Source organism: Sorex fumeus, unplaced genomic scaffold (assembly GCF_029834395.1).
Source record: "Sorex fumeus unplaced genomic scaffold, SorFum_2.1 ptg000008l, whole genome shotgun sequence".
Taxonomy (NCBI): domain Eukaryota; kingdom Metazoa; phylum Chordata; class Mammalia; order Eulipotyphla; family Soricidae; genus Sorex; species Sorex fumeus.
In genome coordinates this window covers 41762294-41771467 of record NW_026606065.1, presented here as the reverse complement: position 1 = coordinate 41771467, position 9174 = coordinate 41762294, and the positions used below count along the sequence as shown (strand labels likewise).

Genomic DNA, 9174 nt, shown 5'->3' with positions numbered 1-9174 from the left:
CGGCCACGTGATCTTTTAATGTCCTGTGGAATCCCATCGGTAACGGCTCTAGTCCAGTGGTCGTCTCCAAATCTCATTACGTGTCCAGCCCATCTGATTTTGGATGCCTTGGCAAATGAGACAGCGTCCCTGATTCTTGAATTTTGATGGAGGTCACAACTCCGGATTCTTTCTCTCATTTGAGTGAAGTGTGATACTCCAAGCATAGCTCTTTCACTTCCTCTTTGAGAGACCCCAATAGTGTTCTCATCCTGTTTTTATGACGTTCTCGGAGGTGGCACTGAAGAGTTTCAATGAAATGGTATCACCCTGTCGAACCCCTCTCTTGACATAGATGATCACTTCTTTGTAGAATAGTGAGGTCCTGGTAGTGAATCCGTAATACAGCTCACGGAGGATCCTGATGTATTGAGTTTGAATGCCTTCTTTGGCTAGGGCTTTGATGACCGCTTCCATCTCAACAGAATCAAAGGCCTTCTTTAAATCAATGAACGTTAGACAGAGCAGTATCTTGAACTCCCGAGAAACCTCAATGAGCTTGGTTATCGTGTGGATATGGTCGATGGTGCTGAATCCTTTGTGGAACCCTGCTTGCTCGCATGGTTGTCCTTCATCTAGTGTTCTGCCAATCCTATTCAAGATGACTCGAGTGAACAGCTTGTAGATGACAGACAATAGACAGATTGAGCAAAAGTTGCCAATGTTGTGGATGTCTCCCTTCTTCTATAGTAGTATAGTCCAGCTGGTTTTCCATTGGGATGGAACCTTGTTTACAAAATATGTTTACAAACATTTAAATGTTTATATGTTTTAGGGTACAATATTACTACACCATGTCAACCTTCACCAAAGTGCTAGTATTCCTTCATCATTTTCAACAGGAACCTTCCATCCTCTCCAACTGTTCCTTGATAATTTCACTTCTGTTAAAATCTGAGTGTTTGTTTTCATTCATAGTACAGAGTCCTTCGCTTTATATCATATGAGTGAGATCATCTTTTATTTCCCTTTTCTCTATTAAAAGATCATTATTCAAAAAATTAAATATCACTGTCATCCCATTGATCGTCGAATTACTTGAGGGGGCGCCAGTAACGTCTCTATTCCTCCCAGCCCTGAGATTTTTAGCATCTTCTTCTTACTCGTCTGTTCTAAATGATTGGATGATCTTTCAGGGTCAGGGGAATGAGACTATTGTCGTTACTGTATTTTGCATATCAAATACACCACAGGGAGCTTGACAGGCTCTGCCCATGCGGGCAAGATACTCTTAGTAGCTTGTCAGGTTCTCCGATAGGCATATATTTATATAGTTCTTTTTATGATTTGTTGCCTACTGCCTGAACCCCATCAGATATGGGGTAGTAATTGTAGAAAATGGGTAGGAAGTGTCTTATAATATGTGAGGCCGTGGGGCAGATGAGAGCCCTCCCCACCCCAAGGGACCCAACTCTGGCAGCTGACCTCCACTACCCAACCACCACCATGCTCCAGGCCACTTACTGGATGCTCAAAAAATTAAGTACAGCGATTTATATGACTGTTAATAGTAGGGCTTCCTTCATGCATAGAATGTTCAGACATCGGCTTTTTCAAAGTCTTTCCTCCACCATGGCCTCCTTTTGCTTCCTCAATTCACTCACATCCCAACATGGTGGCCAGTTCCCTAGTGTTAGAGTAACAGAGTCTATATTTCTTATTTATTTATATGTATGTTTGTTTCTTTCTAGTGGTATCACTCAAAGTAAGAAAGCATCATGGCATGTATTGGATGATGGATTAATCCCTGGGACAAAAATATCAAATACTTAAAAAGTAACAATCCCTGTAAAAATTTTTGAATAGACAACATAAAGTAAAAGACAACTGTTTGTATAGATCTCCCTGCTCTAAAATATTATAGTTCATTGTCAGTGTTAAACCCTCCCATACTTCCTCCAGTGATACTTCTCCTTTGAACATAATTATTAAATAGCAACATATCAAAAATTGTATAATTTATATATGCATGAGTGAAAATCAATGCACTACCATATTACATTACAATTACCATGCACTGTCGCAGTGTCATCCTGTTGTTCATCAATTTGCTTGAGCAGGCACCAGTAATGTCTCCATTGTGAGATTTGTTGTTACTGTTTTCGGCATATCCAATACACCACAGGGAGCTTGCCAGACTCTCCTCTGTGGGTGGGAAAGTCTCCATAGCTTGCCTGGCTCGCAGAGAGGGGACAATTGCCTAAAAAGACCAATTTCATTCATCTGTATTTTATTCAGGAAACAAACATGCAGTGCATGAAACAAAATTGCACTTGTAGACTATGATTTATCAGTTGTTACCATTAAGGTAGGAAGGGGGAGAAAAGCATATAGGAACAAGGATACAATGGCACAGCTATCTTAAATATAAAATGTTTAGTACAATGCCTTTATAATTTCAAGGCTTTTTCTCTAGGATCTAGTACTGGGTCACTAATAGTATTTATTTGTTTTAATTTGTAGGTCTAATTAAATTAGAAACACTTTCTCAAATACTATTTTGTTTATAAGACTTAATGTTCTTTTATTTAAAAAGTTGGTTAGTTACTTTGTATAGTATCATTGAGTTGACTTGGTCTGATATTTCTTGATGAATAGAATCACATTATTTTTGTCAGGCTTTCCACTGCAACAATAGTAAGGCTATTTTGCAATCCATATTTGAAAAATTACAATGTCATATCTTCCAACATTAGGATTAGTAGCTTTGATTATGTAAATTTATTAGTAGCTTTTGCATATGTAAATGTCCCCACTTTAAGTTTAATTCATATGTTTCACTATTTACTAAGCATGCTATAGATATCAAACAATAGATTACACAAAGAAAATATATTTCTTATCAAAAATTTAAGCCAAACTGTCTATTTTCAAAACTTAACACACTGAATATATATTTTAATATATAAATTATTATTTATACAAATTTATTACTGTGTAAATTCAAGTAAAATATTAATATTTGTTCTAACATTTTATTATATATAATTTTGAACTATTATGTAAATTATATATTATAGGATAAGAGGGATCTATTCTTTTATTGGGAGGAGTTACACCTGGTGGTGCTCTGCTCTGACTCTTGTCTCTATGCTCAGGGATCAATCCTGGTGGGCTCAGTGGACCATATGTGGCGCCAGGGATTGAATCCATATCACTGGCATGTAAGAGAAATGTCCTACCTGCTGTATTATCTTTCCAGCCAAGATCTCTTCTTCCTTCCCATCCTTTTTATTTTATTTTATTTATTTTATTTTATTTAAGCAGTCATAAAATACGGATATTATTTAATTTATTGCTCAGTTTTTGAAAAGCATTTGTGTGAATATAATTTAACATATATCCAATCATTTTATACTCTTACTCATCTTCCATGAATTGTATTGAGGTCTACGCATAAAATGATACAAATTAAATTGAAAATAATCAATGATACTTGAAAGAATGAGGACAATGTATCTTCCCTATTTTTGTAATGGAATGTTTCCAAAACTTGATAAAAACGAACTCTCTTCTATTGCAGAGACAAAGAGATGATGTCATCATGCACTGGTAGCATAATATTTTATACACTGAAGAACATCAGATAATTTCTTAAAAACTTGTAAAAGAAGAAATCACTGAAGACCATAGCTGCTTTAACATAAAATATTGATATAAACATTAAGAAATATTTATTACACATCATACCTTTAGAAATTTCAGTAATTGTGAATATACAGCAATCATTATCATGTTTAGTATATAAGATTACAAACATAGTGAATTGAAATAAGAAAAAATAAAATTGGTGGAGCAAATATAATGCAAATAAATGAAAATAAAACAGAAATAAAATGTAAGTTTGTAGGTTATCATTATGTAAAACCATATATATGTATATTTTACATTCACTTTTTCAACACAAATTTAATATTTCTTTCTTTTTTTTTTAAAGGGAGAGGCAGAATTTATTTTGGAACCTGCAAATTTAAAAAGAGGAAGGGAGTAAAGAAAAAACATTGACCACTGGATACTTTCTGGTGAGGCAAAAAAGCATTCAATTGCTTCTACCAAGGCACTGCCCACTGCCCACAGAGGAACTCAAATCCAAATAGAGAATCAACACCTATGAATTCTTCTCTCCATCCCCTTCAGATTATGTGCTGTTACCCAAATTCATCTCTGAAGAATCTTCAAAAATACTTGGCTCTGGTCAGCCTGATATGAATCAAAGCAAATCTTTTAACAAAAACATGGAGGAAAAAACTCCAAGTGAGATGAAATTCCAAGGTCATGGAGCCCTCTCAGTACACACAATCAGCTTCCTGCCCCTCCGAAACACAGGTTTAAGGAATAACTAGAAAGATTCTGGTAACCGTAATTGAGAGGTCTGGTGAGACCAGGCAGCAAGACGCACTATTACCAAGTTTAAAAGACACAATACAGCCTCATGGGGCTAAAGAACTTGAGGAGTGAACCAGTGACTGGACAGGTACAGTACCAAAACAGAACACCATGGGTCAGTGCTACGCGGGATCTGCACGCAAGTCTAACAGAGATCCCATCTGGGCAACCTCACGGAGGCCGAAACAGAAAGTTCCCCAGAACCAGCGTATGCAGTGTGCACGAAGATCAGAGCGATGACAGTCCTGAGGAATGGGGAGGGGCCTTCCCAGAGGATGCTGTGCCTGCCAATCACTAGAGCAACGGAAATGACAGACAGATCCCTAGGGTATGGATTCCTACTGCTGGGGTTAGCTGGCTCAGAGTATCGAGTCACTTTAAGTGCCTTTTGGAGGGGTCCATTTTAAACAGCTTGGATCCATGGTTTTATTGGAGTTGGATCTCTTGGTCTCTTTGGCTATCTACTCCTCTATCAGGTCCTGTCTCTTTAAAACTAGGTGTTTTCCTTTCCAATACTTGAGCATCTGAAGGACTTGCTGAGTGCTAACAATGTCCACAGGATTCACCGCTGTCTACTGGCTAATTTCTTTAATAGAAATTTCTTTGCCTTGGAAATTATTCAGGTAACGAAGAAGAACTTCCTTCCAGTAACTGCGGTAGCTTATGAGCCCCAGATCCGAGAGTGGACGTTCTGGGGAATCAACTTTTTCTTCCACTTTGGAAAGCAAATAGCTGAAATCAATCACCATCTTGCCATAGCCCTGTCTCATGTACTCTGGCATGATAAGGATAGAGGAGACATTGTAGTCGAGGAATGAATTCTTTTCCTTGGAAAAATACCCAGTCAGGTGACAGCCAGTGTTGTCCGCTTCTGTCATGACATAGAAGAGGAAGGGCTCCACATCATAATATAATATCTTATGGTCCAGAAAAAGCTTGGCCAACAGGCACAGGTTTTGGCAGTAGATCTTGTTTTTCTTGCCTTCCACCTCAAACACGAAGATTGAGCCTTTGTGATAGATCTCGTCACTGGGCGGGGGCTTCCACACACACTTAGCCATGTGTTGGCGGAGTATTTTCTGACTCTTCATGTATTTTGGACAGAATTCACACATGTAGAGACGGCCCAGGCGTGCATACTCCTCAAGATAGGGAGAATGGTACCAGGTATCGAGCTCATAGTGACCAAATGCAATGGTTTTGATCATGTTGCTCCCCTCCGTGATTTGACCTTGAAGCCTTAACTTGTCCAAATCCTCTGAAGCCTGGGCACAACCGCTCTTCAGAAAAGATCCAAGTTATACTCGCTAGTCAGGTTTTCCAAGAGCGGTTCCTGAGTGTTCCCATAGGTCTGCCTGTGTTCCATGGCAATGATTACTAGTGTCCATTTTCTGAAAAAGTAATATTTATTTCTTATGTAAAATGCATTATAGGTATGCAGAAAAGGACAGACAAGATGTTATTTTGTACATCTTCATAGACACTTTTCTTTTGATAACTCTACTTATAAAGGATAAAGACAGTTATTCCTAGCATGACAAACAGGCTTGCATTTTCAGTATCTGAAAGATCAATTAAAATAGATGTTTCTTTAAAAATTTTATAATATAGCATATAAATTGTATAATAGTTAATGTCTAGACATTATTTTAAGGAGCTGAGAGATTGTACAGGAGGTCAGATACTCCCTTGTACTCGGCCAACCCTTATATCATCCACAGCATCCCATATGGTCTTCTGAATACTGTGATGGTCACTTGCAAACACGGCTAGGTGTGCTCAAAACACATTCCCTCCATAACAAAGTGACATATTATTTTATGGATTTCATGTAACATTTTGTAATCTTTATAGCATACGCTTGTTCCAACAGGTGCTAAACCACCCACAGTATGTTTCAGTTATCAAATAAAAGGTGATAAAACTACAATCCACGTCCTTCTTATTTGTACCTCATTAATGCTTTTAGTTACCCACAAGTGCAGATGTTTGACACTGAACATCTGAAACTGAATCTTGCCAAACCGTATAATAGATGATAAATGTAGTCCTCCCATGACAGCTCCCGGAGAACTTCAGAGATTTGGGGAGGATGTTCTGACAAGATCCTCTCATCAGTCTCAAGTGAGCAGTCCTCAGCACCAAGGTGTCTCTACTTACTGTCTTCACTATCCTTGTTTGTTCCCCATGTGCTCTCTGGTTCTGAGAGCTGCACTTCTTAAAGAGCACTGTCAAGAAAGGGCATCATCTATGCTGTGCATTCTGCGAAAGCACCTGAACAAATTTGACAGCCTTTTTAACGCATTCAACTGATCTAGAGTTAACAAGCATGAATAATTTTAATTTAACTAAATTCCATAAAATAAGACAGAGGCTACACTGAAGAGATGTGTTTTTTTCCCCCTCTTGATTCTAAAATGTTTTGTCTTTTCTAAGGTATTCTCTTGACATAGTGGAAAAAATGCATGAATAGTAAATGGTCACTTAAAGTATCTTTTACCTTTAATTGGTATCATACTTATTATGTTTCTGAATATATAATTGTCTGTGCTCTCCTGAAAAGGAAAAAGAATCAGTTTCCTTGAAACAGAATTTTGCCCCCAAATGTCAAAAAGAAAACAAAAACAATTTCCTTAAATTCTTCAAATTATAATCATATATGTATTTGTGTAAACCATAATTATACAGGGTCCCTATAATTTCTCTTAGAATAGATGTAGCTCAAATCTTCTGTAAGTGCATTGTATAGTGATTACATAATGGCTTCTCATCATGTGCTTCTTTTGTAGATAAGTTTCCCAGGCCTACATTTGCATAGATAGCAAGGAAGCCATGGAGCTGGAACTACCAGAGGCAGATTTCCACTAGAAAGGAATAGTTCTGCCAGACACACATGAATTTATTACCTAGATTCTCTATAAAACAATACATTGCCACTCTATATACTTTTCCGGCCTCCTTATGTAATATTCTTTTATTTCAATATAAGATTCTTATAGCAACTCTGGTAAATAGGGGCTTATTGACATAAATACATTTGCAACATTATTTTCCATCATTGGATATACAGATATTTTAGCTTTTAAGGAAGACAAATTCTAAGAAAACTGTTTCATATGTCATGACAAATTGTGAACTATTAACATAATTTGAAATTTAGTTTTATAATTCCTGTAAAATTCACTTTAAAATGATGTCAGCTTTTCTTTTTTCAGTTTAATATAATGCCAGTAGGTGGCAGAGGTAAGGCACTCTGCTCTGGTCCACATTGAGGCACCCTTCCCTTTAGCTAGTCAAAGTTCTATGTACTCTTTTTATCACAAATCTGTACTTCCTTCTTTAGTAATTTTCCGTCTTTATCATAAAAATATGCCCCAAACATATGGCTACATAAAGTCACCGAGACACCCTCTGGGAGAGAACTGTTATCATATGTGCAGGAAAAGATGGATATTATAAACAGCCTTGCTTTTAAATAATCAGAGATTTTTTTTGTGAACAGAATATTTTTTGCCTTTCTATTAAATAAACTACATGATTCATTAATGGGTTACATGTTTTCTGAAAAGTGACCAAAAGGCAAAGGACTTTTACTCATTTATTTATTTATCCACTCATTTATATCAGTTTGAAGCACCTGGTATTTTCAGGAATTTCTCTTAGCTCTGCACCTAGGGATTACTCTTGGCAGGAATCAGGAGATCATATGTATTGTCGATGATCAAACTGGGTCAGCAACATGCAAGGCAAGAATCATTTTACTCTCTGTACTATTGCTACAGCCACCATTATTTTGATTTGTTTTGTTTTGAAATTTGGATGAGGGGATCCAACAGTGCTCAGAGTTTACCCAGAATCTGTGCTCAGGATGATTCCTGGCCCTACTCAAGGAACCACATCTGGTGCCGTTCATCAAACCAGGATAAGCTGCATACAAGCCAAGCTCCTTAGCTGCTATACTCTCAGTCGGGTAAGGAGTTTTATACCCAGTGCTTCCATTCCCCCCCTAAATTATCTCATGTGATTATCCTTCTATTTCTTGTATCAACAAGTATATACATAAGTTGGTGGTTGGAAATATTTCTTGAATTGTTTTCCTATAATGAGTTGACAGAAAATTGTCTGTACTTTCTCTGTATATTTGCATTTTTTGAGCTTCCATCATATACTTTTTATACATTTCTCAAAAAAGGATAATTGCCTCTGCATACCTTCAATGCAATAAAAGCATAATGAAATATAACATACCAAGCAAATAAAGGGTTTTATTTTGAGAAGATATTTAACTATCCTTTATTATTAAAAGATAATTTAATAATTTTATTATAATACTTGCTTACTAAATGCATACTTTTAAAATGCCTTAGTATTGCCAAAATTTAAAATATTTTAATTATTTTTCTAAGAACATAAGATGGGAAGTTCAAAATACCTGATTAAAAATCAAATGCAGGTGCGGGTTGGAGAGATAGCACAGCGGGTAGGGCGTATGCCTTGCACGTGGCCAACCCGGGTTCGATTTCCAGCATCCCATATGGTCCCCTGAGCACCGCCAGGAGTAACTCCTGAGTGCAGAGCCAGGAGTAACCCCTGTGCATTGCCAGGTATGACCCAAAAAGCAAAAAAAAAAAAAATCAAATGCATTTATCACATTGTAATGTTTATACCTCATACTAAAGTGTATGTTTAAAAATTCTGCTTTATTGAACTAAATTTATCATAAAAATTAATATGTATTTCTTCATTATG

At 36.8% G+C, this 9174-nt stretch overlaps 1 pseudogene; it reads right to left on the bottom strand.

Annotated features, from left to right (window-relative positions):
- Window positions 1–4669: 4669 nt before the first annotated feature.
- LOC130019234 (histone acetyltransferase KAT7-like) lies at window positions 4670–5791 on the bottom strand (annotated as a pseudogene).
- Between the last annotated feature and the right edge of the window lie 3383 nt (window positions 5792–9174).